We start from the raw sequence: 16,190 nt of genomic DNA, 5'->3' as shown, positions 1-16,190 counted from the left end.
AATCCTCCCAAAATTCTTGTCTAGTTGAAGCATCTAGTCCTGCTTGTGGCGCATAGGCACTCACAATAGTTACAACTTCATCTCCTATCACAAGCTTAATACTCGTAATTCGATCATCTTTCAAAACACGTCCACTACATCATCAATATATTCTCGGTCAATAAGGATACCTACCTCATTCCTACCCCTAACGTTTCCCGAATAGCAAATCTTATAACCCAATGGAGCTATTTCCCTTGCCTTGTTTCCAACCCACTTGGTCTCCTACAAACACAATATGTTAATTCTCCTCCTTCTCATAACCTCTACTAATTTGACTGATCTCCCTTCTGGGTGGTGCGCCTCTTCTGGGCGACGACCTAGCAACCCTCACATATTTTTCACTACACCCGGGCTTAAGAGGTGTAGCACGTCGCTGAGAAGGGGACGTGTAGACACCTACTTTTGTCCCCATTCCCGAAAGGGAAGGTTCGATGATGAGAACATAAAATCTCCATTTGGCAGCGCATCTCCTATAAAATAACGAATCTCAATTACCCTTTCATTTTAGCCAAAACTGCTATTTACAGAAACCTCATAAAAATAGTAACTACCATAACGGGTAGTTGTTAAAAGTGGCAAGACATAAAAGATAGAAACCTGTTAGAATTAGGTGTTGCACTCCAACATAAGTCCTAAAAGAGATAGAATTGGCAAAAGGAATTCTATTCCTGCTATAATTCGAAAATAAGAGTTACGTATTAATTAAATTCCTAACGAACCTAGAGTTCGTAACGTGCCCAGACGCATTCCGTCAAAAGTTGATACGCACTAAGAAACTCGGATAAGTCTCAAAAGCTCCGTGATTAAGAGTCCAAATCTGACAAAAAGCTCGGCTCAGATCCTATTTTCAACGCCTGGGTCTGGGCGCCGAAATCTTCGGTGCCCAGCCCTGGGCGCTGAAAATACCTGGGGACGTGTTGTCTCCGAATTCTTTTTGGATTCGGATTCTAAAGATCTATCTTTCCACAAACTCTTTCCCTATAAATACAGCCTCAAAACCGACGTGAACAGGACACACAATTCATAATCTGAGTATTGACTCCAACCGTAAGCCTAAGCCTCACGCTGCGAAATTGATCCCGCGTTCTGTCGCAATCGACCCAAAAGTCGAACAGAACGTATCATGTCCCTTGTAGCTGATGATTTAAGCCTAAATACTGGAACACTGCCTAGAAACCCGAGATTCGTTAAATAAAAGGAGAAATAGCAAAACCAAGTGGTTAGTTTTCTGAGAACCGTGACGCACCTCTCAAGGGTGCGTTGTAATGTGTCCCTTCGCATGATTTAATCGCTTTCATCACCCTTTAATAAATTTGTTAAACTATTAATTTGATTGATCTATCACGCCTAATAAAGATAATACCTTGGACAATTGAACTATCATGCTAGGTACCTTAAATCAATCTAAATAAGATAATCACGATCGATTTAGTATTATGTGTTGCATATTGCTAAAATCAATTCAGAGTAGTTTAATAGTTTAAACGCATGTCCCTTCAATTATTTATGCTGAGCTAGTAAGGATAACCTGCCTCTGGAGTATTATCGATGAGCACTCCTCTCGGTAGTTACAGTCCCCCGAACTCTCAATTTCTGCCCTGCGGGTGTACGTTGAGCGATCCCCACACCAGGGATCATAAGGGAACCTACGGCCGTCGTGGTCGAACATAATTGCACTCCCTTTATGTCACGATAACCGGGTTTTGTCATTTTTTCTCATTGTCGTTAAAAACTGAATGGCGACTCCTATATTACTAGTCGATTGGGTGTAAACTCACAGGAAATCTAACTACACTTGATCTGACGACGTCACGCCCACGAGGGACGAGGTTATGCATTAGCCTCGTGCTTTTTCGACCCCCTGACAGTGGCGACTCCACTGGGGATACGTTAATGAAATACTCGTGCTCGTAGGTAATCAAAATAGCCGAAGGGTGAAACGATCCTACTCCGCGTTTGTTTCCTTATCAAGTTGGGACGACCTGAAAATCAGCATATTAATGTGAACGGACAGAACCGCATAACGAATCTCGGCTCCCTTGGCATGTTTCATCTCGGGAGTTGGGACTAAGGATACCCATCGCCAACCAGGGGGTGCATACGCTTCGAATGTTGTCCACTCGGCACTTTTCTCTAGTAGTACACCCGTCCCAAACCCAATCGCTCGCCCATTAAGGTCCCTCTCATTGGTGCATGCCCCCTTGGCTTACATCGTGATTGGCCTCTTGGGACGAAATTCGTCTGTTGAATGCACTACCTCGACCGGGGCATGTGTTGGATCTACGATAGAAGTGGTACCAAGCCAGGCGCAAATATTACCCATAGAAGCCTATCATAAACTACGTGACATATTATTTTTGCTTCATGTTGTAATGTTAGTTATGTGTAGCGAATTACGTGATTATGTTGTGATTGTGTGTGACAAATAACGCTAGAAAACCAACGACCCTAAAAATTTCCCAAACATTCATAAACACCGATAGTCCTAAGAGTTATACCAAAATACGTGTTCCACAACCCCGGGAGATCGCCACAAAAATAAGCGACACCTAGGATGGCCTGTAACGGATCCCACAACGCTGCACAACGCGTAAAGGACGTTATTAGGCAAGCACGCAAAATTAAGTCGCATGTACGAAAAAAATAGACGAACAGATTACGAGTACCAGTCAGGGACGCATTTTCAGCGCCCTTGGCTGGGCGCTAATTATTTCAACGCCCCTTGCTGGGCGCTGAAGTTGCTGCTTGGCCTTTTGGCCAGGCACCGCAGCCTCGGTGCCCGCGCACAAAATATACGTAGCAATAAGAAATTCGTAACAAATTTGCTACGAGGGCGTATGGAAAAAGCACTCAATTCTAAAAACGACTTATAAAATAAATAGCTCCTTGTGTCGTCATTAGGCCTCCTATGACGGCAATGTTCGGCACCAAAACCGAGCGTGCTAATTAAAATAACTTTGAATGTCACACGGGCAAAGATTTTCGAAAATATAAAAGAGTTCAGAGTGCACACACAGTAGTCCAAATGTACTAGTCCGACTTAAGGGTAGTCATAAAGTGTCTAAGAGGCCAACTCATAATATAAACTAATGTGTCTCCTACTCCATAATGTTAATACAGGGTCCCTGAATACCTACCCGTGATAGCCATCAAGGATCGCAATGGAAGTGGCATAACCTGAACATCCACTCCAAGAGGTCGCACAAACCGAAGAGATGCATGCTCTGGGACACGGCCCTCTACGTTCTAAAAAGCCACTCGCCTCAAAGAACTACACAATGCCAAAAGCCTCCCCCAAAACACATGCTTTCGGGCTATTGTTTGGGTTAGAAAAGAAAAGAACAAGGACCAAAACAGAAATCACGGTCGCTTATCCAGATGGCTAGTCATGCTCTCAGAATTCGATCTAAAATTCATGCCAAAAAAACCAATCAAAGGAAGAGCGGTAGCCGAATTCCTGGACGAACATGCTACGAATGAGGAAACCACGAAAGCTTACCTCCTCCCTGACGAGGAACTTCTGATGGTACGAGACGACTGTTGGACACTATACTTCGATGGAGCATCCAATCAAAAGGGATGCGGTGTCGGAGTTCTCCTAGTCAGTCTCGAAGGGGCCCATATACCAATTTCCGTCAAACTTGACTTCGAGGCCACAAACAACGCCGCCGAGTATGAAGCCTGCATAGTCGAGCTAGAGGCCGCGGTTAGCCTCGGAGTCAAACATTTACAAGTCTTCGGGGATTCTTCCCTAATAATCAACCACATATCGAAAAGATGGAAAGTCCGAAGCACTAGTCTCTCAAAATATCAGGCTCACTTAGACCAAATAGTTGAGCAATTTGAAAAACTTGAGTATACATACTTACCGAGAGATGACAACCAATTTGCGGATGCACTAGCAAAGTTAGCCTCGATGCTCAACATCCCGAATGAGTGGGACGGAATGATCCTTCGGGTCGAACGAAGAAAAGAGCCGGCTTATTGCTGTGCCATAGACTCCGAACCTAAAAATACCGAAGAAGAACCAGGGTATACGGACATCCTTCGTTATAAAACAAGTGGGGAATTCCCCCCCAAACACCTCCCCGCGAGCACAAAGGGCCCTACGCCTCCTCGCGTCACAATATAGCATAATCTTGGGAGAATTGTACAAATACACGCCAAATAAAATCAAGCTACTTTGTGTTCACCAAAACCAAGCCCAAAGAGTAATGGAAGAATACCATAACGGCGTGTGCGGACCTCATATGAACGGCAAAATGCTATCCCGAAAAATATCCCGCTCAGGGTATTATTGGACCACCATGGAAACCGATTGCCATCACTTTGTGAAAACCTGCCCAAAATGCCAAATTTTCAGTAACCTTAACCACTTACCTCCCTCGGAACTATACACATTCACTTCCCCATGGCCCTTTTCTACCTGGGGTATAGACATAATTGGCAAAGTAACACCCACAGGTGTAGGGGGGCACAAGTACGTTTTAGTCGCAATTGATTACTTCACTAAATGGGTAGAGGCAGTCTCCTACGCGAAATTAACGGCCGAGCATGTAGCCCGCTTTCTTGAAAAGAACATATTATGTCGGTACGGGGTTCCACACGAAATCATAAGCGACCAAGGTTCCCACTTTAGGGCCGAAGTCCAAGACCTACTCGAAAAATATCATGTCAAATATCATGTATGTTGTCCATGACTCTTTGAGCTTCGTGCTTGTCAACACATCGGAGGTTAGGACCGTTAAGGGACCTTTTGAATAGAATGCCGCCTTCTATGACGAAATTGGCTGATTGTAGTCGTAGAGCCCTTCGATTCTTGCTTGAAAAGTGTGGGGGACACTCCAAACTTTGTAGATACCTTTGGATGTCTGTAAACCAAGGTTCATCTTCGTCTTGCTCGACGTTGTTAATAGCATGGACATATGCTGCTTCTTGACGGGTTTCAATTGTAAGTGGCATTTCAGCCATGCCGTTTGGAATGTTGATCATTGAGGCCAGTTTTGCCAGTGCATCGGCGAATTGATTCTCCTCTCTCGGGAGGTATGTATAGCGGAGCTCTTCTATTTTTTCGGACAACTGCTCAAGGTAAGACTGGTATGGAGCCAGGCTCTCGCTCCTCACTTTCTATTTGCCGGAAATTTGATTGATGATTAGGGAAGAATCCCCGTACACTAGAAGTTTCTGGACACCTAGGGCTAAGGAAGCTTCCAGGCCCATGATGCATGCCTCATATTCTGCCGCATTGTTTGTGACGTTGAATTGCAGTTTTGCTGATATAGGAATGTGTGTGCCGTCTGGGGCTACTAGAATTACTCCAACACCACATCCGTTCTGATTAGAGGCACCATCGAAATGCATTGACCAACTGTCATCACTGGTCATTAAGATTTTCTCATCGGGTAAGTTGTAATCTTCCTCTTCTGCCTCGACAGGACAGTCGGCTAGGAAATCTGAGACTGCTGAACCCTTGATAGATTTCTGTGGAATGTATTTGAGGCCGAATTCTGCTAGCATGACCAACCATCTGGACAAACGTCCGTTGAGTGCTGGTTTCTCGAATACATATTTGAGAGGATCGGCTTTGCTGATCACATGTATTGTATGGGAGAGCATGTAGTGCCGTAGTTTCTTTGTGGCCCAAACCAAGGTGATGCTGAGTTTCTCGAGCTAAGTGTATTTGGCCTCGTACTCGATCAGGTTTTTGCTTATGTAGTATACGGCATTCTCCTTGCCTTCAATTTCTTGAGCAAGCATAGCCCCCACTGCTGAATCTGTTGTTGTGAGGTAGAGCCTGAGGGGAATCCATGGGATTGCTGGTTTTAGTACTGGTGGGTTGGAAAGGTAGCTTTTGATTGTTTCGAATGCATGCTGGCAATCGTCATCCCACACTTTGGGCTCGCTTTTTCGGAGCTTTCGAAATACTGGTTCACAAATCATTGTGAGTCTTGAAATAAACCTGCTGATATATTGTAGTCTGCCAAGAAAACCCCGAATTTCCTTTTCATTCGTGAGTGGTTGCATCTCGAGAATCGCCTTGATTGTATGCCTCGAGAGCTGATAACATATCCGAGCAACTTGCCTGACGTTACCCCGAATGCGCACTTTTGAGGATTGAGCCTCATATTGTATTCTCTGAGCCTGTTGAAAAACTTTCGAAGTACTGAGGTATGCTTGTGCCGTTCTTTGGATTTGACAATCATGTCGTCGTCATATACCTCTATTTCCTGTGAATCATATCGCTCATGATAGCTGTTGCTGTTCTTTGATAGGTTGCTCCTGCGTTCTTTAGTCCGAACGGCATAACTGTATAGCAATATGTACCCCACTGAGTGATGAAGGTTATTTTCTCCATGTCTTCCTCTGCCATGGGAATCTGATTGTAGCCTGCGTACCCGTCCATAAAAGAGAGTAAGGCATGATTTGCGGTGTTGTCGACCAGGATGTCGATGTGAAGCAATGGAAAACTGTCTTTAGGGCTGGCCCTGTTAAGATCCCTGTAGTCCACACACATTCGTACTTTGCCGTCTTTCTTTGGAACTGGGACGACATTTGCGATCCATTCTGGATATTTTGCTTCTCGAATAAACCCGGCCTCTAACTGCTTGGAGACCTCTTCTTGAATTTTGAGGGAAACATCCAGTTTTATGCGACGGAGCTTCTGCTTGATGGGCTTTGACCCTGGAATAAGGGGAATTGTATGCTGACCGATGCTTGGATCAACCCCTGGCACATCATGATAGGACCATGCGAAGACGTCTACATACTCTGAAAGTAGCTTGATAAGATCGTCCCGCTCTGATGGAGAAAGAGTTAAACCAATCTGAACTAGTTTTGAATCACTGCTGTTAGAAAGGTTGATTTTTTCTGTTTCCTCAAATATGGGCGTCCTATTTTCATGATTTTCGATAGCTTTTAGAAATTCAAAGTCAGTTTCTTGTGAAGAAAAGTTGTGTGGATTAGGATTTCATCTCGAACTAGGACTCGAAGAGTAAGTAGAAATTGAAGTGTTATTGAAATCAACAATCAATACATCGACTGTTTTGACTGGAAGCTCGGCCTTTAGATGCTCTTGATTGATGCAAGACTCTAGTTCTAGACACATAGACTCATTGCTAGACTCGAAAATTGAAAGACGGACTCTGGACCTGGACAAAGACACTAATCGAAAGGATAGTTCGCAGGGTACTCCCAGACATCTGCATTGTAATCGTCATAATCCTCGAAGATGGGACTGCATGCACAGATTTTCAGGGCTTGATCCCAGACTTGGTTCCATGTGCTGTAAGGAAATGCAGCAAAGCTGCCCTTGCATGAAGTGTTGAGCCCTAAGAGAAACATTCTCACCATTTTTCCCTCTGGTAGCTCAGGCTGAATTGTACGAGCGAAGATTGCACATCGGTGGTAATATTCTTGAATACACTCATCCTTTTCCTGGCGTATAGCCGGCTTTTGCTTGATGAGAGTGTCTCGGAAGATTGAACCTTTGAGGGTGAGGCAGGGAGGGACATCTAGTATTTCCTCGAACCAAGGCTCTCCGAATAGTACGTAGGTCGAAGTTAGTAGGCACATCGATTACCAGGAACTCAGCATTGTCGTAATAGGTGTCAAAGGAGAAAACAAGCTCAAGGACTCCCAATACATTGTATATTACACCCTGGAGTTTGACAGTTTGTTGGGCACTCAGCATGAGATCGTACTCGGAGAATCCTAAAGCCTTCACGGTGGCGAGTGGACAGATGTTCTCTTGAATGTCGGTGGTTACCCTAGTGTGAGGGGGTCGAAAAAAGCACGAGGCTAATGCCTGACCTCGTCCCTCGTGGGCGTGACGTCGTCAGATCAAGTGTAATTGGATTTCCTATGAGTTTACACCCAATCGACTAGTAATATAGGAGTTGCCATTCAGTGTTTAACGACAATGAGAAAAACTGACAAAACCCGGTTATCGTGACATAAAGGGAGTGCAATTATGTTCGACCATGACGGCCATAGGTTCCCTTGTGATCCCTGGTGTGGGGATCGCTCAGCGTACACCCGTAGGGAAGAGATTGAGAGTTCGGGGACTGTAGCTACCGAGAGGAGTGCTCATCGATAATACTCCAGAGGCAGGTTATCCTTACTAGCTCAGCATAAATAATTGAAAGGACATGCGTTAAACTTATTAAACTATTCTGTATTGATTTTAGCAATATGCAACACATAATACTAAATCGATCGTGATTATCTTATTTAGATTGATTTAAGGTACCTAGCATGATAATTCAATTGTCCGAGGTATTATCTTATTAGGCGTGATAGATCAATCAAATTAATAGTTTGACAATTTTATAAAAGGGTGATAAAAGCGATTAAATCATATGAGGGACACATTACAACACACCCTTGAGAGGTGCGTTGTGGTTCTCATAAACTAACCACTTGGCTTTGCTATTTCTCCTTTTATTTAACGAATCTCGGGTTTCTAAGCAATGTTCTAGTATTTAGGCCTAATTCATCAAGCTACAAGGGGCAGGACGCGTTCTGTTCGACTTTTGGGTCGATTGCGACAGAACGCTGGATCAATTTCGCAGCGTGAGGCTTAGGATTAAGGCTAGAGTCAATATTCAGGTTATGCAATTGTGTGTGTTCCTTTCACGTCGGTTTTGAGGCTGTATTTATAGGAAAAGGGTGTGTGGAAAGATAGATTTTAAGATACGAATCCAAAAAGAATCCGGAGATAAAACAGCCCCAGGCATTTTCAGCGCCCAGGGCTGGGCGCCGAAGATTTCAGCACCCAGGGCTGGGCGTTGAAAGTGTGATCTGGGCCGAGTTCTTGTCAGATTTGGACTCTTAGAACACGGAGCTTTTGAGAGATTTATTCGAGTCTTTTAGTGTGTATTAACTTATGACGGAATGTGTCTGGGCCCGTTACGAACTCTAGGTTCGTTAGGAATTTAATTAATACGTAACTCTTATTTTCGAATTATACCAGGAATGCAAATTCTATCTCTTTTAGGATTTATGTTGGAGTGCAACACCTAATTCTGACAGGTTTCTATCTTTTATGACTTTGCCACTTTTAACAACTACCTTTTACGGCAATTACTATTCTTAGCAGGTTTCTATAAATAGCAGTTTTGACTGAAATAAAAGGGTGATTGAGATTCGTTATTTTATAGGAGATGCGTTGCCAAGTGGAGATCTATGTTCTCATCATCAAACCTTCCCTTTCGGGAATGGGGATAAAAGTAGGTGTCTACACCTAGGCTCGGGGATCACCCAATTTTGAGCACTTGGAAGTAGATGGCAAAATCTTGGAACCATAAGCTCGTAACCTGGCTTGCATATTGTGGAGATCAGATTGCATGGAAACTCCTCTTTTTCATCTTCGCAGTCATAGGAGATGGCTTACACAGAGGGGGTTTGTTTAGCCCCGGGTGGTAAGGGTAAAGTCTTGTTGTCGACCATGTTCTGGATCAAGTGTTTGAGCTTGTAGCAGTCCTCGATGTCATGACCTTTCCCTTGATGGTATTTGCAATGAGCTGTCGGATCCCAACTCTTGGATCTTTTGTCAACTGGAGGATCGGGTGTTGGACCGATTGGTGCTATGACTTGCTTCTCGACCAGCCGATCAAATGCCTCACTGTAAGACATTCCGAGGTTTGTGAAGACTCTTTGGGGCCTTCCTTGATAGTTGCGCTGGTTAGCATTGTTTTTGAAGTTGTTTGATTTTGGACCTTGAGGAGCCTCTAGGGCGTTAACCTCATGAACTTTGTGGGTTGTCTCAGGTCTCTTCCCCTTCCATTTTTCAGTTTGTGGAGCTGGGGCTGCGGGTGCTTTCATTAGGTCATCCTCTATGTCGACCCCGATGTCGTAGGTTCTCTTGAAGCTTTCCAGACCTAGGTACTTCATGTAAGCATTGTACTTTGGAAGGAGACCGGCGGTGAAAATCTTGACTAACTCTCTCTCGGATGGCCGGGTTACCATTTGGGATGCCATTTCCCTCCACCGGTTGAGGTAAGTAGTAAAGCCTTCCTGAGGCCCTTGCCTGAGAACTTCTAGTTCCCTTAGAGTAGTTTGCAGCTGAATGTTGGGCTGATATTGCTCCATGAATGCTCGAGCGACCGCTTCCCAGGTATTCGTTTGATGTTCCTTGAGTGAATAGTACCACTTTTGGCAGACAGGTTCCAGAGACATAGGGAATACCACTGGGTATAGCTAGAGTTCGACCCCCTTGATGGCCATTATAGCTCTGAAGTTCTTGAGATGGTACTTGGGATTGTCAGTTGATTTGAACTTTGGAATGTCATTGGCGGAGAATTTGTCTGGCAGATTAGCCTTCCCATTGAGGTTGTCCTCCATTGAGGTGTCAGTGGGTGCGCCCTGTTCTCTTGATTAGTAACCTTACTGACAAGACTCTCGATCTTCTTGGTTAAGTTATCAGTGGGTGCGCCCTGTTCTACGACACCCAATCGGTTGCTTATGCTCTCCACATTGGCACTGAGGCTGGCGAAAGCCGCTAGGAGTTGAGCGAGTTGATCAGAGGCAGACATTTGGACTGTTCCTTGAATGGGGCTGGGGGTCTGATTTGTAGGAGATGATATCGCTGCTTGCTCGACACCGGCTATGCGGGAGGCTAGGGCTGCTGGAGTTCTTTTCAACCTCTCCCCTCTTCGGCGAACCCACAGGATCTTCGGACTCCTAGTTAGGACACACCAGACAATCTTAGAACTTGGACTTCCCGACACATGATATGATATGCATGCAATGAATGAGACCTAGACTTGACTCTAAGTGCCACTCCGAAGATTCGGGATTTTGGATTTTGTACTTGTATTCGGGATTTGCAACTCGTTCACTACTACAAAATAGGATTATAGCAACGGCCTAAAAGTGTTGGCAAATATCCATTAAATGTTGCTATAGACCTACAACAACAGTTTATATGGCGTTGCCAATAGGTGGCGCTGCTATAACTCTGTGGCAACAGTTATTATGCCTTAGGCAACAACATTATAAAACAGCTGCCATAATTATTAGCAACGCTTTTCTTAGGCAACGACTTTTAACTTTTGCCAACAGTTTTATTATATCTAAAGCAACAATTATTAAGTTTTAGTAACAATTATTTAGGATTTTAAACAACAGTTTTAGTGTCTAGGCTAACACTTTTATTATCTAAAGCAGCACTACCAACAGTCTATGGCTACGTTTATTGCTCTAATATTGCAACAATTTTGTAGTCTATTGCAACATTTCTTGATACCGATATTGCGACGCTTTTACATGAGTCTATAGCAACGTTTCTTGATACAACTATTGCGACACTTTTACATGAGCCTATAGCAATGTTTCTTGCCACACTATTGCGACATTTTTATGTGATTCTATAACAACGTTTCTTGATACAACAATTACGCCACTTTAATGTAAGCTTATAGCAACTGTTTCATACGTGTTTATTTAATAGCTCATTAAAATGAAAATATTATACCAAATAATCTAACCAATACAAATAGAAAACATTTTTTTCGAATTAACTTTAACTTATTATTAAAATAAAATATCCATAACAATCATTCTAATAACAAAAACCATTGTTATAATATAAAAACATCAATTAAGAAAACTAATGAATCTCCAAAAAGAACTAATAGTTTAAGCAATCTAAAATCTATCTAGTATTTAATTTAATTGTCCAAATCAGTCCGAAAGAACTTCAATCTATGCCCTTCATGCCATCCTTTTATCTACCATTCTCCTTCTATCTACCATCCTGTAAACAGAAAATAATAGTCAATATATATAATAAAAAAATTATTGCATTTAATTAAAATGAAATAATCTGATCAATTCTGCAAAACAACAGCTGAAAACCACACAAAGTTGCACTGAAAGAAACACAAACGAGCAAAGCAGATCAAAATGGAACTGAACCAGCAACTGATATAACTGAACTGAACAGCAAAGAAGATCAGAACTGAACTGAACAGCAAAGCAGAAAAGTTATGAATGTTGATTATAATGCAGTTGTTGTTGCTGATTGGGTATTATTATGAAGCCTTGAGGACATCTAACTATCTTTTGACAAAAAAAATTATTGTTAATTTTTTTTACTACTGCCATTTGCCACAGCTAAAATTTTGAAATTTAGGTGTATATGTAGTATAAGTTTATTTTATAAAATGATTTGGCATTATGGTAAAGTTGGTAATTGCAAACACAAAGCCAAGGGTTCAAAGTTCAAACCTCTTCCCCCATTTTGTTTCCTTAGCTTGCGCGTTATGCCATGTGGATCCTAAGCGCATTAGACAGGTATGGTTATTTTCCTCTTTGAAATAGAGCAGGGGTGGATGAAGAGAGATAGAATTAAAATGGAGAAGAGCTGCTCACCCCGTATCAAAACTCTGGTGCTTCTAATACGGCTCTTGCCTAAGTCATGGTGGAGAAAACAAATCATCAAATCTAAAAGATTTGGTGCTACAAAATCATCAAAGAAAGGTAGAGGATGATAAAAACATTCCCTGTTTCAACTTCCTAGCGCTTCGTTCCCTTCATTTTCAAAGATAGCCAATCCTACATTAGCAATGTGTCTACAACAGCTTATTCTAGTATTTGGTTACAGCTTATAACAAGAAAAGATGTTCAAAGGTATCACACTAATGTGAAACACAAACTAAGGACATAGGGAGGTTGATTCTAAGTAATAATGTCAACAATGTGCATTATTAGCATGAATGTATATCAGTTGACATTTGACAACCATTATATTTATAGTAAAAAAAATTGAAGTGGATACAATTTAGACATTCAGTATGCAACATAATGTCTATGCATTGTTGTCAAATGCACCCATAGGGCCTACAACGTAGAATAAATCCAGCAAGGTTTAATAAAAAAAACGAACAAGGATTATTTTGGTAATGGACCAGTCCATGAGAGCTTGTGTTTCTAATTGAAAGATTGGGCAACTCAATGAATCGAGAGCTGTCAGGGAGTTGGGAATTCCTAACCTGACTTGCCACAAACCTAATATAAGTGCTAAGATCGCGATCTCGAGATAGTGGGGAACAAAACTAAAGACAAATAATGCCAAATATCTCAACCTAAAACACAAGCAAGCATAATTATTTCATATCAGAAAGTGTAATATGTCAAATATAATCCTTGTTTGAAGCTTCACTTAGAAACCAATGAACCTGATTCACGTAAGCTATAACTATATCACCAAGAGAAACTGCTTTCAACCTGGTACCAGGTCCTTCCTAAATGAAGCAATTCGGTGAAGTCCTCTCAGACTAATTATTGCACAATTCCTGAAATAGCTAGCTGTAAACTGACTAGGGCACCTAATTTATTCCTTCTTCAATAAATCAGTACCAACAGACATCCCGAGAAAAACACTTACTCCAACAAAACCAGCAAACAAGCGACCATCCATGCCACAAGACCAACAAAACCAGCAAACAAGCGACCAACCATGCCACAAGACCAACAAAACATAGACACAAGAGGAAAAGCAAACAAACAAAACCCGTAAAGAAAATTTAATTTCCTGACCTGCATCACTTAGTGATAACAATTATCAGACCCTTTATTTTATGAAAAAGAAACCAAAAGAAAAAAGAAGGGAGAACTCATACATTATCAGTCTAAACCCAATGGGAGAAGGTACTACTAGCCTAACTTCCAGTGAAAAGATATTAGGAACAACATGAAATGCTAATCATTCCATTACAAATTCAGACCCAATATTCCTGTTATACAAGGCAACTTTATTGATCTGGAAGGAATTTTATTCAAACCTACATTCTAAATATTGAAGGGACTCAAGGAGAATATATGTCATTGCTCCCATTAATCATGTGAGTGTTCTGCAGATAATCAAGCTTATCTGGTAGCAAAGTTTCTCAGTCCCTGGAGCAGAAAAGGCTCTCTTGAATCATTGTTTTATCTCTTGAATCCTGAGTTGCAATTAACCCTATGAGTATTGCATCGCATTCAGTTCATATAAGAAGATATTGAAACATAACAGAAATGAGCCATGAAACCAGGACTTTTAGATAATCACAAGTAAAAATCTTAGCTTTATAAGAAAAAATTAGCCACCAAACTTTAGCTGGACTCACACAGAAAACTAACTCCACGAAGCTCTACCAGTCCAACCAAAAAAAAAGAAGCAATTGTAGTTTTAGCTTAGGAAGATATAATGTGTGAACTACTTATGTAAAACTAATGGTTTTTTACTTTAACTTTGTCATGCTATATGCGAGTTAATGATTCAAACCTTATATATTTTCTGAATTTTCTTATACTTGTCCAATAAAATGAAATCCTTCTATCAAAGTGGACATCGTATTATAAATGTGAAAGATAAAGTGATACCTACACATTCTTTCTCCCCCTCTTACTCTTTAGTTTTTTCACATCACATTTATACAACAATATATTATACGTATACAATCACAAAATGGTCTACTAATAGAAAAACATCCGTCAAACAACCATGATCAAAAACATTCTTTGTTCGGTCATGTTTATAAGTTCTACACTTTGTTAATACCCACACCCTAATATTTGTTAGCATTATTATCTTACTTATTTTTTAAGTTGTTACTCTATATAATTATTCCCTTGTTACTAGGAAACTAACTATTTATCTCATAGAGGGCTGCTTCCCTTTGTAAGCCATAAAAGGCATTTGAATAACTTAGTTTGGACAGCGCCAGCCTCATGTGCGCTTTCCATCTCATCCAGCCTAGCCCCCACATCCCTGGCTCATTGCAGCTAACCCTCTGTCACCCCCGCTCCCCAAAAAAGGGAAAGAAAAGAATGGTGCAACTAGTAATAAACTGACAATAAACTAGAGTAACAGATAATAAACTGAACTGATAATAAAATGTTATGAAGCAGCAGAGTAAATGGAGGTTACTACTATGAGTTAACATATTGTAGACATCAAATAAGCAAATTACAAAGACGAAGATGGGTGATTTTGATTAATAAGCTGGAATATACAAAAAATGTAACCGGCGTTCAAGCTTTCAAGAGGCTTGATTCTCTCCCAAGTGAACAGTTAAAAGCTCAATACAAATTTATATATATCCAACATCACATTCCCTCTCAAACATGCTCTTTACATGGGTCAAATTTACAAAACCCGTTACCATATTTTTCCTTATATATTATGAAGTTGAAAACGAGTAGCAGTAGTGCAACAACATAGAACAGAACAGCAGTAGTATAGAACAGGGCAGCAGAATAGCACATAGCAGCAGTATAGAAACAAGAAACAAAACGAGAAAAAAACCAACAACAGTATAGCAATAGCATAGAACTGAGCAGTGAATTAAAACTCAACATCATCACCAAACAACCAACTGATCCAGACAACAAAAGAAAGAAAGCTGCGGCAGAATAATTGAATGTTTAATAAATAAGCCGAAATAACCCATTGGAATCAACAAATACACGCATGAATAAATCAACCAAATTCCCCAATCAACCAAATTCCCCAATCCAATTGACCGAATTCCATAATTAAGAACCCTAATTCAGAAATCAAAACAACATTAAAAAAAATCCATTATAATCGGTTTAAAACTTAAACAGAACAATTGTGAAATTTAAGCCCAAATTTGAAGAGATACAAACTAACGTGGTTCTTCTCTCCCATTCAGAACTGGATTTCGCCACTTTTGATATCTTCAATCTAGAGCAGCAATAGCCAATTCCGAAACGTCAATCTACAATCGCTTGTTGCTTCAAGGAACGGTGATGGAAGATAAAAGACGACGAGGAGGGCGAAAGAGAAAAAGAACGCAGAGGCCTCTAAGGGTTTTGGACTTTTGGGTGAACAAAATCGTGAAAAGCAGTGGGGAGGAACAAAAAATAAAAAAAGCTGTACTGAATTTTTTTTAATACACCTATTCCTTATTTTATTTTACCAGTATTGAAGCCCGTGCGATGGACGGGTTTATCAATTTTCGTACATATTTGTGTTATTATATCGTATACAAATGGTTTTTTTATAAATTTCCATACTCAAACTGGAGAGTTCTATTAATAAAACATGGAGAAATAACACATGTTCAATGAAAACATGATAACATTAATAACTAAATAAAAATATCTGTTCCAACAAACAATTTCAGTTATCTCCAAAATTC

At 41.1% G+C, this 16,190-nt stretch overlaps 1 long non-coding RNA gene across 1 annotated transcript; it reads right to left on the bottom strand.

Annotated features, from left to right (window-relative positions):
- Window positions 1-11,530: 11,530 nt before the first annotated feature.
- On the bottom strand, window positions 11,531-15,923 carry LOC110783818 (uncharacterized). Its single transcript, XR_008921280.1, has 5 exons — window positions 15,680-15,923; window positions 13,831-13,985; window positions 12,415-12,573; window positions 12,271-12,319; window positions 11,531-11,797 (listed from the first exon to the last, which is right to left on the bottom strand). It is a non-coding gene; the product is annotated as an uncharacterized lncRNA (long non-coding RNA).
- Between the last annotated feature and the right edge of the window lie 267 nt (window positions 15,924-16,190).

The sequence above is a fragment of the Spinacia oleracea genome, chromosome 5, assembly GCF_020520425.1.
Source record: "Spinacia oleracea cultivar Varoflay chromosome 5, BTI_SOV_V1, whole genome shotgun sequence".
Taxonomy (NCBI): Eukaryota; Viridiplantae; Streptophyta; class Magnoliopsida; order Caryophyllales; family Amaranthaceae; genus Spinacia; species Spinacia oleracea.
This window is presented reverse-complemented; position numbering and strand designations above follow the sequence as displayed.